Below are 17,436 nucleotides of genomic sequence, written 5' to 3'. Positions count from 1 at the left end.
TGAATATTGAAAATTCTATTATTTCATGGTCACTGTGCCCCAGACGGCCTCCAACCACCACATCTCCCACCAGCCCCTCTCTGTTTGTGAACAGAAGGTCTAGTGGGGTCCCACCCCTGGTAGGCTCATTTACCAGCTGGAGCAGGAAGTTATCCTCTATACATTCTAGGAATCTCCTAGACTGCCTCTTCTCTGCTGTGTTAAGCTTCCAACAGACATCTGGCAGGTATAAGTTGCCCACAAGAACAAGGGCTGGCGACGTTGAGACATCTGCCAGCTGCTTGTAGAATAATTCATCACCCTCATCATCCTGATTGGGTGGTCTATAACAGACTCCCACCAGGATATCAGCCTTGTTGGCCTTTCCCCTATTCTGGTCCACAGGCACTCAACCTTATCGTTACTGACTTCAAGTTCTACAGAGTCAAGAGAGTCAGTAACATATAGAGCCATCCCTCCAGCTCTCCTACCTTGCCTGTCCCTTCTGAAGAGCTTGTAGCCACTCATGGCAGCACTCCAGTCATGCAAGTCATCCCACCACGTTTCCGTGATGGTGACTACATCACAGCTTTCCTGCTGCACGATGGCTTCCAGCTCCTCTTGCTTCTTACTCATACTGCATTGATTGGTGTACATGCACTTCAGCTGGCCTGCTGATTTCACTTCTAACTCCGGCTTTCCACCCTCAGGCTCATCTCTGGAGAGCCTGGTTTCAACCCCTTTAAACCTAGTTTAAAGCCCTCCTGATCAGCCCTGACAACTTATGGGCTAGAGTCCTTTTGCCCTTGCTAGATAAATGAAGCCCATCTGACTCTAGCAGGCTAGGTACCATAAAATTTGTCCCATGGTCAAAAAAACCAAAATTCTGCCGGTGGCACCAATCCCTTAGCCACCTATTGATAAGATGGGTTTTCCTAGTTCTCTCCTCATTCATCCCTGCTACTGCAGGAACTGAGGCAAACACCACCTGTGCTCCTGTCCCATTACTAATCGACCCAGCACCTTGAAGTCCTTTTTAATTAGCCTGGTACCTCTTTCATTAGTGTCATCACTGCCAGCCTGGACCACTAGCAGTGGATAATAAGCTGAGGGTCAGATTAGCTCAGGGAGCCTCCTACTAATATCCCTCACCCAAGCCCCGGGAAGGCAGCAGACTTCCCTGGGGGATAGGTCCAATCAGAATACAGGGCCTTCAGTTCCCCTCAGAAGGGAGTCACCAACTACAACTACTCTTCTTTTTTTCTTTATAGCTGTGGTTGTTATCTGCCTGGTAGATGGGGTGCAACCAGGAGACCCTCCAGACAGATCCTCTTCTTGCCTGCCCTCTGCCTGACTCTCTGGGTTCAGGGCCTCATACCTCTTCTTTAAGGGCACCCGGGGAGGTGATGGGGGTCAGGAGGGGATTCCTTTACCTCTTCAATCAGGGACCTGTTTCCATTTGCCCCCATTACTTGGTTTGCTCCATCTGCCTGATGGCAGGAGGGGCAGGGCTTCATTGTCTCCCGCTGGACTTCCTTTGGGGTCAAAGGGTATGACTCCACCAGTCTGTTTCCCTTTCACTCTTCCTAATACTTCTGAGCCTCTCCACTTCTTGAGCTCTGCCACTAAGCACAGCAAATCATTCACCTGCTCACATCGTATGCAGGTGTCTCTCGCACAGTCCTCTGGTACTATATCCAGGCTCAGACACTCTCTGCAGCCAGAGACCTGAAAGGCTGTGTCCTTCCTGGGGGGTTCTGCTTAGGTCAGCACACACACCCTGAGAGCAGCAGCAACAGCTTTCACTCCTTTGGAAACCATTGCTGGGTCCAGCTGAGTTGCGGGGGGAAAAAAAAATAGAAAAAAAATACCCACACCCACCTCACAAGCCACCAGAGAGAGTTGGAGTGTGGCTGTGCCCTGCCTGAGCGAACTGCTGTGCCACAGCCCTGTTTGCTTGCTCGGGGTCTCTCGTGCTCCCTGGAGCAGTTTAACTCTCCCGGCAACGAGCTCGGCTCCACCCCCTGCTCAGCTGATTAGGCCTCGCAGGGCAGCTGGGCTGAAACACTTGGGGAATGGACCTGTCTGGCCATTCTGGAAAAAGTGCTTGAGAGTCTTTCTATTATTACTTTACAGTATAGAAGAGTGTCTGAAATATCAGTTTTTGCTGTACAGGAAAAGTGTTGCCTGCACAAATACAATTACTATGATTCTGAAAGCTCCTGTTTTAAAAATTTTCCTTATTTTGCTGTCTCTTGTGACAGCAATTCTCGTTTTTATGATTCAGACATGTGAGAGAATGAAAAGCCTACAATGAACATGTATCTTGTTTGTGCTCTGACACTTTCTATTTTCATTTGCTATATATTTTACAGATCATTCTCACTGATTTCAGTTTAGCTTAGATGCCTGGGCATTTTTTACTGCCAGTACTGTTCAGTATTCTTTATTAGTCAGCTACATACATTTTCAGATACTTCCATACCTTTACATTCTTGTCCTTAGTAATTCTAAGTATTCTGACCTCCACCATCTCAGTCAGTATTCAGTAAACCTATACTGAAGTAGAATCAACAAAACTATACCAGACCCTAGCTCTTACCAAGAAATATTTCTCCTGATACTGCTTTAAAGAGCCATATATGAACACCTCTAAGGCAATATGAGATGGAAAGCAAATGCTTGCATCAATAAGTCATTAGCAGCAATTAGGACAGAACAGAATTGTCATCTGGCTATTTCAGATGATGATAGAAGTCTAATTGTAAAAACTATGAGAATGTAAAAGAGGTATTGGAAATCCATATTCAGTGAACTAATGCAGGCAGCGTGAGCACAAGCTGCAAAAATCACTAAAATTTGACAAGCATTTTTGAGCAGTTCTGAAAGCAGAGAAAAGGCATATGAAGTGTGAAATAGTCTGTAAGTTAATAGCTGATAGAACTGCCTAGTCTTTTCCCAAGTTCCCTTACTAGTTCTAAATAGTCAGCAGCAGAGTGAGTATAAACACAGCCAGTCTTCTCTTGCACAGGTGTTACTGCATTGATGTCAAGTGAGTAGCATTTTGTTAGTAAGAATAAAATTTGGTCTATGATGAGAAAGCAAAGCACAGATGAAATGTCATTTGATAAAATATGGCAAAGCAAGTGACAGAGTGGTGTGTATACAGCTCACAAGTGCAAGCAGGTGGGAACTGCAGGAGATGGGACAGGTACCCCGCATATTCCAGCATAAGGCAATTGAAATAAACTCTACACTGCATTTGGATACCTTCCTACTAGGATCCGTTTGCAATAATTCAGACTGATTTAGACACCCAGCTATAAGCGTATGGATCTCCTGCATGTATCAGTCATGCATGAAATGGCCCAAATTCTCCTTAAATCTGGAAATTTGTTCGCTATTCATGGGGTATTTATTTCCCCTTTGCTAGCTGTGGAAAACAACATGGCTTTTCCCTGCTATGTAAATATCAACACTGGTATTTTTGCACTTAAAAATCTAGTAGTTTTTGCATGTGCAAAAAATATGTGGTATTTTTATACCTGTTGTCCAAAATACTCTGAAATTCCACAGAAATGACTGCTAATGAATATAGCTTAAGTCTAACATTTCAGTCTCTGTGTCTATTTAGTACTCAGCACTTCTGCTGTGATTACTTCTAATGGGCTGAAAGGCAGATGCCTGTGTGGCTGGAGGCATATTGTTACTTCAGGTGCTTTCATGAAGGTCATTTACCCTTTCTCTGCCCATCCTTATTGGAACTATCCGCATCTACCCGCCACTTATTGTGATAATGACACTACACAAGACTTACATACAGACTTTTTTATTTGTAGCATTGTGTAAGGCCTGAAGCACTGCCAATTCAATGTGAGGATCAAACAATGGTGTAGCAAAAGAAGGATCTACGTGGGCTCAAGCAGCCTGTGCTTGAGGCACAGGTCTGATTTGGAGACCACTGAAATAGCTGGAATGAGTATAGTCATTTCCAGCGAGCTTTGGAACTCTCTTCTGGTTGCATCTGTGAAGCCCTGACTGTGAAGCAGAGTGGCAGTTGTGGAGCTCTTTGTGTTTATGACTGTAAACATAATCCTTCATTCAGATGCTGTGATGCTGAAAGCTGTAGAAATCCCCTAGGCTCATATAAAGAGTAAAGCTCTTTAATAAAAAGGAGGGGTTTTTTTTCCTCCTTAAACTACTACAAAACCATGTTATTTCCATTGATTTTAAAACAGCTTCGAAGCAGCCAATAGATATTTATATTGATGGAGTATCCATTTGAGTATGGAGACTTCCTGATTCCAATTTGTTTTTTCTCCTACCATGCTATTAGGTTGCTTTTGTCTCAAAATGGTTTCCAGAGAATACCAGTGATATTATTTGGCTTTTACAGCTAGAGAGACTGAAATCCTCAGAACTTCATCCCCAAGAGCTCTTCCTGGCCCTACTATAATTCAGTTCAAAAATTCTTAGCCATACACACTTGTCTCACCACATTTCCTAGTGGATGCATATGAAATGAAATTCTGAAGGAATTAACTCTTCAGAAGAGCTATCACTGATGTTTCAGGTGATGTGATATGACCAGCAGGTTGAGGGAGGTGATTTTCCTCTCTACTCCCCTTTCTCAAGACCCCACCTGGAGTACTGTGTTCAGCTCTGTGATTCCCACCATAAGAAGGGCATGGTCTTGCTGGAGTGAGTCCAAAGGAGGGGCCATGAAGATGATCAAAAGGCTGGAGCACCTCCCCTCTGAAGACAGGCTGAGAGAGTTGGAGTTGTTCATCCCAGAGAAGAGAAGGCTCCAAGGTGACCTTATAGCACCTTCCAGTACCTAAAGGGGCCTACAGGAAAGCTGGAGAGGGACTTTTGAAAAAGGCATGTAGTGACAGGACAAGGAGGAATGGCTTCAAACTGAAAGAGGGCAGGTTTAGATTAGATATCAGGAAGAAATTCTGTACCATGAGGGTGGTGAGGCACTGGAACAGGTTGTCCAGAGAAGTTGTGGATGCCCCATTCCTGGCAGTGTTCAAGGCCAGGTTGGATGGTGTTTTGAGCAACCTGGTCTACTGGAAGGTGTTCCTGCCCATGGCACGGGGGTTGGAACTAGATGATCTTTAAGGTCTCTTCCAAACCAAACTATTCCATGATTTTATGATTACATGATATCTGTCCTCAAACTATTAATACTTTCACACTGTAGTAGAGGGGACTTGTATCCTTGTTTGTAAATGAAAAATTAATTCCAGAAAAGTTGTAGCCACTATTCACCTTGCTGTTTAACTAGAAAAATAAAAAAAAAAAATTAAAAAAAAAATAAATTAAAAAAAAAGGAGGAATTATCTATGGCTTATTTTATGTACAAAGCAGAGCATTACTTGGCCTTTGATTCTCTGAATTTTCCTCAGTGTGGATGTGTTTCGTTTTTTCAGAGGTTCCACTCTGTGTATAGTCAAGAACTGGAGAATAGGTTGATCACAGATCCAAAAACCTATCATTACCTCTTTGGAATAGACATTTCTATATTTTCTTATATAATAGGCACGTTTCTTCTTTCCTCTCCCCCCTTTAAATATCTTTCATGTTATTTTTAGCCCATCCAAATTTCCAAAATACAGTGTAGTCTTTTATTTTGAAACTACCAGTCACTATGTGAAACCATTTCATGTGCAGGTGATTAAATTCATTTAACTTAATTGCACAGATAATGCTAAGAGAAGTATCAAAAGTCTCACAAGGCTGGTTGCAAAGCAGGAGCTGCAATGTTTTGAACTGAATTTTGTACCATCGTTGTCCTCTCCACACTAAATATGTAGGAAAAATCATGTGGAAAGAACCTTCAAGGATGTAGTAAAATGTACAGTTTCTCAGTCTGGGAAATGTGTACAAAGATTAAATACAAGTAGGGCTTTGTTCTTATTGCTGACACACATCACTGTTGGGTCAGGAAGTATAGTTTGCATACAGCAGATGAAAGGTCTTATCTACCAGCTCCGAAACAGTAATTTAAACTACATCTCTATTACTTCCTGATGCAGGCAGGCCATTATTAATTTGCTATCTCATCAGGCTTATGTGCTTCTAAATTTGTCCATCAAGCAAAGATTTTAACAAAGAGCTTCAGTTTATGATGACAAGTAGTGAAAGCATAGAGAATGTGCTCTTTTGGGAAAGAGTAAAAGCAGTGCCATGGGAATTAATGAGGTGATAATTGGTGCAGAGGATGCTGGCACACACAGTGTGCCTAAGTTCAAAATTTGAGTTTTCCTACAGTTGTAAGTGTGGTGTAGCTGGGGATCAGCGATGTGCCTGGATGTGCAGCCAGCACGCTCCACCCTTAATTCCTGATAGACATGTCCAATTGCAAAGGGCACAGCAGAAAGACTCCTTAGATGGTATATTCTGCAAGGCACGATTCTTTCTGCATTGTCTTTTCTCCTCAAGGGTGATCCTGCATGCTTTCTCAAAAGCATCAGCAGTGTTATAGATGGTGTGTCTCCAGACCTCCCGATTGGAGGCCAGAGTAGACCAGTTATGGTGATCAATATGGCCAAGTCTGAGATGTTGTTTCAGGGAGTCCTTGTATCTTCTCTTTGGGGGCTCCTCTCTTGTGGCAGCCAGTGGCAAGTTCACCATAAAGCAAGATCTTAGGGAGGCGGTGGTCCTTCATCCTGGAGATGTGCCCTGCCCAACACAGCTGTGTTCTCAGTAACATGGCCTCAATACTTGTGACTGCTGCTTGTTCTAGGTAAGATACTGGTGAATAATGGAACCTGCGCAGATGCAGAAATGGACACCTAGCACAGTGTTTGGTACATAGTCAAGATAGATATTTTGTGCATAATTTAATACTATCAGTAGAAGCAAACCATACATGTGCTGGAGTGGTCATGCAGGACCATAACAAGTGAGCAGAGGTTTGGGGAGTCTCACCAGATCTAGCTGAAGGTGCACTTGCAAGGACACTCACAACAGAGACTCCCATGAACATCTGGACAGTAACCAGCCATGCTGTTTGATGGACTAGAGCATTACCCCATGCAACAACCCTTCAAATCTATTTATTTTTAACAAATGCTCTGTCTGTGAATGCTTGTGCAACAGTAGTGCAATGATCCTGAGAGAATGTGCACAGAGCAGCCCCGGACACATTCAACCCTCAGAAAAGAGAAACATAATTTCACCTCCATTGGAGTAGCCCTCATTTGTCATAGAAAGCAAACAGAACCTGTATGTTACTGCTGAAACTCCTGTTTTGTACTTCAGGTCTTGTGCTGATGCATATTTTATTATTTTACTGAAAGTGGGATCTGTAACAAATATTTTCTGCCATCTTATATGTACCATGTGGTGATTGGACAGTCTCCTTACAGGGAGAATTGAAGCAAATATTATCATGGATAATTAAACATGGATCCTACGTATCTCAGGAGTCTATCTTTGTAACTTTGAGTAAAATCTCTTGCAATCTTATCTGCCATCTTGCTTGGGACTCCTCTTACTTACTAATAAGAGCCTACTTAAGAGCTGGGAACTCATGGCTACCCTTATAGGGTGCATTTTGAAGGAGCAATTCATATCTATGTTAAACATTTCTCAAAATCTTTGGTGATGGAAGCTTTGGTGATGGAACGTTTGTGCTCTTGTTTACTTGTTCCTTTGTTTAACTATTCTAACCAGACTGTTTCTTGTCCAGCTTTTTCTTTTACTGCTGCTTGTCCTTCTTGTCCTCTGCACAAGCTCTGCAATATCACCTTTCTTCTGCTTTTCTACCAGCCTGCTAAGCTAAGTCAAACCTTTTGTATTTCAGTCATGCCCTACAGAAAATGTTTTCAAAGTGCCACTTTTCTTAACATCAAACAGAGGGTCTTTATCTCTGTGGATATGTAACATCTAAACAAGGACATGGCAATCCTTGTCAAGCTTTAAAAGTGCTGGTGAGAGGAGCACTACTGTCCATTTTCCAGGATAGAAGCTGCCTTTCTGGCAACAGCATGACATCAGTTATGTTTAGATTACAATTCCCTACGACGATCTTTTCTGCTGTGCTGCTTCTGCCCAGTTATTTTTCCTTTATCATTTTGTTCTACTTTCTAAGTGTACCACTATTTGCTCTTTTCTGTGCCTTGCTTCATCTTCCTGGCTTCAGATCATTTCTCCAATGCATTGTTTTAAAATCTAACCCTCTCAAGTGCTTTCAGTCCCCCTTTGCTCATTATTCTCACATTTGAGGACATCCATGCTTTTCTGTTATCCAGGTCATTAATGGAAATATCATACAATACACCTAACCATGTAGGATACAGCCTGTGTGGGTTATTGAAAATTGAGTGCAATCCTACAGCAATTTGTGCACTCACCTCTGTAGTGTTTAAATCCACTAAATTCATACTCATTTCATAAACTTAATTAAAAAAACAGAGCTATGCAGCCTAGGCAGTAAAAAACAAAGTGTGATTATGAAGAACTGGATGGCCAAAGTACCCATTTAGATTTTCAGCAATAAAACATTAATCAAGCTTTTTATAGAAATCTCACCAAAACCTTGGCAAAACCTCAAGTTTCAACAATGGAAAATATATGGGAAAATAGGACTGACCTTTTCATACTTTACTTACAGCACTTTATGCCCAAAAAGCTATTACTCACTATCACTGCTAAGGTTATGTTTTGAACTCTCCAGAATGTCTTTTACTTTTCATTTCTTTTCATAAGATCCACTACAAATGAGCATCTCTCTGGACATCAGTGTAACAGAAAGAACTGTTATCCACATACTTCTGTGAATAGTTCAGGAAAATTTGGCTCAGTAAAATCTAGGGCTCTGGCTACTGTTAAAGTTATTGCTGGCTCAGGTTACTAAATTTTTTAACTCCTTGATAAGTAATTTGAAACATAAGCTTCCCAGACTGTTTCAGTTTATTACTCTTTTTAAGTGAGCAGATCTAAATTAGAATCTCCTCAGATCAATAGCTCATTTTTATCACAGAACATTTGGACTGTACCATATAGATCAGATAAATCATCTTTCACTGCACTCAAAAGTTTTAAACTGCAAATCTGTGGTGAAAAACTACCATAGATTGAGTGCTAGGAAAATGATGCATTACAACTGTTTCTACCTACCAGTGGCTCTTCCTGAATAAGTGCCATTTTCCGGAACAGCAATTATTTTAATTGCAGATGTTTCCTCAGACTTCATGACATATTTCTCTCTCTTAAAACAGGCTGTTTACTTTTACATTACAGCCAGAGTCTCTTCACTGAGTGTCATAGGTGCTGTTCAGATTATTTAAACCATGAAAAACACTAAATAACATATTTGACTACATGTGCAATTCAGAGCTAAATGCATGAGGAGATTCAAAGTGGTAGTTAAAATCACAGCAGTGTCCTTGTCAGTGTACAAATCACAGGATCACGGAAAATTCATGCTGGAAGGGACCTCAGGAGGTCTCTACCTCATCCTCCTGCTTATATCCAGCCTGAATTTCTTTTTTTTTTTTTTTTTTTTTTTTTATTTTATGCTTATTGTCTCTCATCCTCCCACTAGGCACAGCTGTGAAGAGCCTGGCTCCATCTCCTTGATGATCAACTTATGGACGTCGGGGGCTGCTTTTAGGTACCCCCAAGCTGTCTCTTTTCCAGGATGAACCAGCCCCTGCTCCCTCAGCCTGTCCTCACAGGGCAAGTGCTCCCACCCTGAGCATCTCTGTGGCTCTCAGCTGAACTCACTCCTGTTGACTGATGCCTTCCAAAGATGATTGCTCCTTGGTTTTGATACTGCTACAACTCATATATTAAGCCATTATATGTTGTTTGCTGATCAAAAACTGCCATAACAAAGGTCATTACAGGGACTTCAGAGGCAGATGAAATGACACTGAATAGAACCAATTGAAATTTTTTTCTGAAACATTTTTTTTTCCAAAGAAAAATAACCTTGAAACCAAAACAGGTTTTTATAGCAATTTTTCTTTTTTTTTTCTTTTACTTCTTTCAACAAAAAAAGCTTTTGAATGCATAGGAGATGTTTTTTCCTTAATTTTGCCTAATTCATATGCAAAAATAAATAAAGGACTTTTAATCTCAGTTTAATGTACAATTATTTTTAAACAAATAAACCTCTTTGCAGGCCCTGTAGAAAAGGGGAAGGATCCTGTGAGTTTCAGGGCAGAAGGAAGCCTGATGTAAATGGGGACCATGCAGAGCCACTCGAGCAGAACATGTGCTCACTACCCCAGGATACTGGTGTGGAACTGCAGCCACCAAATCCCCACAATAAATCAACTCTCAATGCCTTGAACTGAGTCTTTCCATGTGGTAAATGTGAACAGCAAACTTTCAGAAAAATAACAGGTACAGACCAACATTTCCCCATGTTCTTGGGCACAGGTGTTAAAGAAATTCCTGAGACCTTTTTCCAGGACACCATCTGTTACCCTGGTCAACACATGGTTCCAGAAAGGATTTATACTGCTGTTGGAAAATAAGGATAACTTCCAGAGTTTTTTACTGTGCTATCACTGCTTCTGTTGGACTTGCAGCCGTATGTTACAGCATCTCCATGACGATCACAGGTAGGCATTCACACCTGTGAATTCTGTGATAGATCAACTGAAAATAGTTTACTCTAATGCACTTTAATTCAATAAGGCTTTCATGGTGGTTTGTCCTTCAACATCATTATTATTCAGTATTTTCATTATTGCAATGGACAGAGGCATAGAGGATATGCTTATTAATTTTTCAGATGACCCCAGTCTGGAAAGGGTTACCTGGAGGACTGAAAAATAGGATTGGAATTCAGAATACTTTTGAAAAATTGAATAAATTATTAAAACAAAAAAAAGAAGATGCAAGTCAATCAGCCCAAGTGAAAGGTATTTATACACAGGTGGTGGTAATTGTCTACTCAAATATACAGTAGCCAAAGTGGGCTAAACTTTAGTATAACAGCAGAAGACCCGGCTGGGGAGAGAGGCCACTTAGTAAATCACAAGATGAACCAAAGTCAGTAACATTACAGTGCTTCCAGAGAAATATTTATTACCAGGAGACTTATAAGCAGGATTTTGTCTTTGTGACACATAGTGGAAATCTTTCTTCTTTCAGCACTGGCATGGCCCCAGCTGGAGGGTGTGCCCGGCTGTTGCCGCTCAGAAGTGATGCAGCTACTGGTGTGTCCAGGAGAGAACGGTCCAAAACAACAGCCTGAATGAACTGAAGCCTTTTGCTAAAGGAAAAGAATAGAGAGGCATGACTGCCACTTCTAACAGATAAAAGGTGTAGAGACATAGAATGGGAAGGAATTAATTCTCCATTATGAAATAATGGCTTAAATTGCAGTGAGGTTTAAGTTAGGCATTTGGAAAAGCTTTCTAATAGCAAAGGTAATTTAGCACAGAAATAGACTGCATGAGGAATATCCATCATTGGAGGCTTTAAGAGGAGTCTGTGTAAGCTCTACAGGAACATGCAGCCCAGACATGAGCCTAAAAAGGGGGAAGAACTGTTCTGATTTGGGTGCTAGCAAGCGGATAAGACTTACACTTTCCAAATGCAAATCCTGTGGCTGTGACACACTGCTGTCTGCATAGCACTAGCACACAGGTGACCTGGAGCAATTACCTAATTTATTGATATGCATAAACCTCAACAATAGGCCTGTTTTTACAGGTGGCACCTCGAAATGTTAGGAACACAAGGAACAGGGCATCAAAGCAAACCCTCTGATTCAGCCCTTGCTATGAGGTTAGCTCAGATGCTCTGCAGGAATTGGGGTCCAGCTGACACTGCAATGTCCTAGTATTGATATGCAGGAAAAAGCCTAGCAGGTGAGTGCAACCAACCTTTGTAATAATCAGCATGGTCTTACTTAGATACCTTCCTGACAGATTTTGCTTAGATCAAATTTTTATTGGTGTTTGAAAACCCCAAACAGTGGGGGAGTGTGGAGGGAGGCTGGTGAAGAATTTTTTTTTGTAGTAGGAATGCTAACTTGTATTTTACCAAATCAGCTCATATGTTGGTATCCTACAGATAACTACAAAACCCAAATATTTTTAAAAGAGAAAACTAGATCCAAATTTATCAACAGGCTTTTAATATTTGGGGAAAAAAAAAAAAAAAAAGCAAGAGTCAGAGTCTTTAAATGTCATATTAAATGCAGACTTATTTACCAGCTTGATGCTATCCCTGGTATCATCAGGTAGCTCAGGGACTTGATTACAGTCATCATGACAATGCTATAATAAAAGATTATGAATAGCTTGTTGCTGACTTGGGAGCATTCTGGAAATCTCATATCATAAAACCAGCATTCAGTCTCTTTAACTTTATTATATTAAAAAAGTTATAAAAACTCACTGTGTAATTTTTACTGTACTCCATACACAGGAGGGCCATTATTTAACTCTTCATTTAATTTCCAGATGCTTCATATACACCATATAAAAGGTATCCAGAGAACCTGAGCAGGAAACAGACTTATGGTGGCAGCTCAAAGGTATGCAAGTGTGGAAAATGCCATTAAAATTATAGCTTATCCAGTGTGATTTGCTTCCCTAAACTAGAAGTGTTTCAACTATTTCCACAGGTTGAGCCTCAGGCTGCAAGGTCAATGTCTCTTCGGCCTGTCTGGGAGTCCAGGTGGGCACTGCCTGGGGATCACATATGTACTACACCTCTGAGATGCTGGATCCAGGATCCCCCGGTGTTTTTTGCCTTGAAACACATGTAGTGTGTCCCATTTGGATCCCTTACATCACGGGAACATCTCTGCGTGCAAGCAGTGCAAGAGTGGCAGTCTTTGAAGTCCCAGTCTTGGACTTATGCTGGACTTTTCAGTTTTACTTTAGCAAAAAGAGAGAGAAAATATGTGGCTGCAAAGAAAATCGTACCCAGGTAGCAATTTCCAAGACCCATTCTGCATTTCACCAGAAGGTTTCAGGCATGCCATGCCTGTGCAATGACACAAGTGTGGCTGAAGAGCCTTCACCCTGCAGCAGGGGTGCACCCAGCCCCCATGCCTGAGTGCGCTGTACATCTGCAGAAACTAGACAGGGAGTAAGCAAAAAAAAAAACCAGCTCACTTCTTGAGAGTTTCATGGTTCTTGAGCTTTTGAATTGTGAGCCCTGGTTTCCTTCCTTCCAGTCATTTTGCCCATTATTGAAAAGAAAATTTTGGAATTCATACAGGCAAGAAAAAGTGCTTGAGCAATGGCCAGTGCCTGCATGGCCCAGGCAAGAAGGACCTGAGGACTGTTTCAACACTCACTGCAATCGACAGGCTTGAGAAATCCTGGTTGTTGGGAAGCCTTTACACAGATTGTCCCTGCAAATGCTTTTACCAGGTCACTCCGTCCTTTTCCTAATTCAAACTGCAATTACAGAGATGATAAAATGGAAAATAAATATATATGCACTAGCTGAGAAAAACCAATTAGTTTTGCACCAGTGAAAAATAATGCAGAACTCCTTGTGTCTTTAACAAACTGGCTCTCAATGTATATTGTAATGCATCTTCATGATCCAAATATGCTTAGGAAGAGCATGACAACAAAATATATGTTGGAAGTGTAATAAAGGAACTAATGCAGTAAAGTTACTATATTTTATTAGTAAAAAAACCCAATTAAAATGATATCCAGGTAGTAACTTAGGAGCCAAATGTCATAGCTGTCTCTTTTGCTGCCAAAATATGTGTACTCTCTTCCTAACAGTCTCTTTCCCCAAGGAAAAATAAATGTGTCTAAGAAATACTTGTTAGCAATGCAATTACAGGCTTAATTCCCCAACCAACTTCAGACATCATAAAAACAAAACCAAGCAGAAGCCCTTTGCAATTGCAATGGAAAAGAGACAGAAAACCACTAAATGCTCCAAGAAAGATAATATATTTTTATAACAAAAGCTGACACACTCTTTGACAATAACATTTGAGATGACATTAGCATTTGTTTTTCAACTGCACTGTCTTTTTCTTTTAAGCTACAGCCTAGAATTAAAAACTTCTTCTAAGGGTAGACTGTGCTACTCCTGAACAGGACTTTTGGGACACTCAGACTCCAAAGTAGCTTGCCAGACTCTCAGAAAAGCAAAGCAGCTTTGTATCAAAATAACATTTCTTGGCACTACTTACTTCTGAAGGTCTGATATCTCCAAGGAGCTTAATGAGAGCTGGGTTATTTGTACGTTGTGGATTCAACCATGAGAGATGAAACACTGGGAAGATAATTCAGAACACTTCTGAAGTGTTGGTGCTAGCAAAATGAGATCAAAATAAAAGTTTGAATAAATAGATGAAAAGGACAAAAAATGCTAAACCTTACCTTTTTTTGTTTTTGTTTTTTTTTTCCTGCTACCATACAGAATAGATCCATATTCATATCACAGCTTGGAAAGCAAACCTTCAAGAGGCCTGGCACAAACCATGGGAATTTCGTAGCTGTGCAAGCCTCATGTCTGTGGTGTCCTTCAGGATTCCCGCTCTGGGGTCTGGATTCATCCGTGTCTCCTCATGTATTTACCACTGTGCTCCCTGCCCAGCCTGGGCACCCTGGGCTCTCTCACTATCCAAAGCAGGGTCTTGAGCTCCTCCAGAGATGCCTGTCTAGGGAGGGGCTGTCTCATACCATTGGTTTCACCAGGGGAAACTCTGAACTTGGACACTTTCCTGTGTGGGGAATAGATGTCTGATACTCCTGACCTGAAGTTCCAGGCTCTGTAGAGGGATTCCCACTTCATTTGGTAGCAGCATAGACTTTTACTGTTGGAGGTACAGATGTACACCACAAAATAGTGCCACACTGTGCTCCTGCTAGATCCCCACTCCCAATGCAAACTTGAATTTCTTTGACAAGTGGCTGAAAAGTCTTTTTCATCCCAATGACTTTGTGCAATTTCAAATCCCATCTAAAACATTGCAGATGACTTCTACCTCTCAGTTCAGTTACTATCAAAAGTTTCCATTCTTTTGAAATGCTGGCAGCAAACCCAAGATAAATATATTGAAGTTTAAAAATTTATTATTTTAAAATATTTAACATTAACAAGTTTTTAATGATTTTTAAATTGGATCTAAATCAGGGTAGATATTTTCCTTTTGACACTCACTTATAAAAGGTTACTCTATTCATAGGTTCACAAGAAGAGGAACGTGGTTTTTCTTTCAATTTGTCTTGCCTCCAGCCTTGGATCACAAAATGACAGATAGCTGGAAGGCACTGGAGCTTCACTAGGTGAAAAAGCATATTCTCACTATGAATGTAAAAACTGTATAACCAAGCCCCAGAAATCACAAATGCCAGGATCCCTGAGTTACAGGCAATACAGTATAGAGCTAGAGCTGATGCCAGAGAAAGGTAGAGAGGAACTTTGCAGATGATCTCTAAGATGTCTCATGGCTCATAAAAATGATCGACTTCACTGGCATTTTCAATTAATAGATGCACCAACTTTTCCTCTGTACATTTAAGCTGTCAGTATCTACTCCCATAATGACAAGATAGAGGGGATGGGGTTTTTTTCCCCATATTTAAAGTGCTGCTGATTAAAGTTAAAATGGGATCAAGGATATGCTTTTTTTAACTAATGGAGATTTTGGATAATAATGATGAGAAGCTTTCATTTGCAAAAGCCAGTGTGATGCCTTACATGTCTGTATTGGATGTAAATCTTGAGAAATGTCCTTGACTAGGGTTATTAGAACTGGTATGATTGGATATGTGACATTTTTAATGTAGACTCAGAAACAAACTGCTTTATTATTGAAAGGCTAAGATGAATTTATTGAGATGGTCTGAATAATTTTTCTGAAACAGAAATTCCACAGACAGCTGCTGTCTCTCTCTTAATGAGTTTCAGAGGCTGTATAAAGAGGAAACCCAAGTCTTTGTGGAAAGCTCTGAAGAGATTTCTTTCTATCCTGCCTCACAGCCTGTCTCCTGAGAAGCACAACCATCAGCACTGACAATAATAAACACAAAACAGAAGTCTAGATTAAATGCTGTGAATGATCTATGGCTTTGTTTTGCTGGTATGCACCTGAGGCTCAAGACCCTTTTACAAAATGATGGAAACTCGTCTCACTAACGAAAGTTACATGGTTACAGTGATTTGAAACAGAAAATGGCTTTATCTGTAACCTTCTGAGGTGGATTTTAAATTTTCCTTAAATTGAGGGTACTTAGACCTGATACTTCAGCATAGCACCTTAGAAAGGTTGAGATCCACTGTAAATCAGGTCCTAGGCCAGGTTTATTTTTCAGGCATCTCCAGTCTGTGACAGGATGTTGCTGTTTGGTAATTTCTAAAGGAAAGATGAGTTCAGAAGCTCAGAGAGACACTGTAATAACACTAACATTGATGGGAAGAGGAGACAGCAGAAGCCCTTGTTGAGCATGAATTATAAGTCTTTGTCAGGTTCCAGGGTGCACAGCTGGAAAGGCCATCTTCTTTTTCCTGCTTTACTCCCTCTTGGCAGCAGAATAAAATTTCTACTTAATGGCCTTTCTGAGGTGGTAAGAAGTGTGGTACTTCTGTTTTGTAAGATTTCTGCAAATGCCCTGGGTCCACACTATTCACCCTTCGATGCGAGTTTCTTCTCAAACCAGCCTTGCCAGCATTCCACATTGTCAGGTCCAGCAACTTTAAGTGGCAACAACTTTAAAAAACATTAAAGACCAACCTTCTAACGTTCAGAAGGAGTTAGGAAGTTCCAGACATGAGTCATAAAATCGATCTCTTCCACCAAAGAGACTAATAAGGGTTCATAGGTGAGTATAAGCACCTGGGAAAAGGCTCTCGAGGAAAGAGCATTAGAGAGGCAAAGATGATAGCACATTGTGGAAAAAATCCATGTATTTCTGCTGTGGCTGTTCATAAAAGCACCCGAGATACAGTCAGCTACTTGGCTCACAGGTTCCAGGGAAATGTTCGCACAGCTGATATGCAGGAGGCAACATGTGGATCTCTGATGACATAAACCCACCTTTTGCATTTATATCATGTACAAATGTGCCCCCGCCCTCATGAATCTCAGACAGAGTATGTGTTCTGTGAACTGGTGGAAGGGAGGGGAGATCCCAGCTCATCATATCCACATTAGGCTACCCATGGTAAAAAAGACTGCAGAATTTAAGCGCGGCCCCCAGCATTTGCTCACTGCCTAGTGCTAATCTCTTCTGTGAAGGCTGTGCACAGGTAGGGATCTCAATCACAGTCTGTTTCTGCCGAGAATATAGTAAAACACAGACAGCACTGGTGCAAAATTTCCCATTAGAGCTGAAGTGAATGTCTGAGGTCAGGCTGTGAGAAAGGTGAGGCTGGAGGTCTTCTCCCCTCCAGGGACTGTGGCTGTTGACAGAACTAACAAACTGAATAAAGTAGAAATAACAACCTGCAGTCCTTCCTGCTGAAATAAAGATTTCAATAACCTGTGTTGCAAATGGC

Source organism: Manacus vitellinus, unplaced genomic scaffold, assembly GCF_001715985.3.
Source record: "Manacus vitellinus isolate BGI_N305 unplaced genomic scaffold, ASM171598v3 scaffold_1_pilon, whole genome shotgun sequence".
NCBI classification, from domain to species: Eukaryota; Metazoa; Chordata; class Aves; order Passeriformes; family Pipridae; genus Manacus; species Manacus vitellinus.
This window is presented reverse-complemented; position numbering follows the sequence as displayed.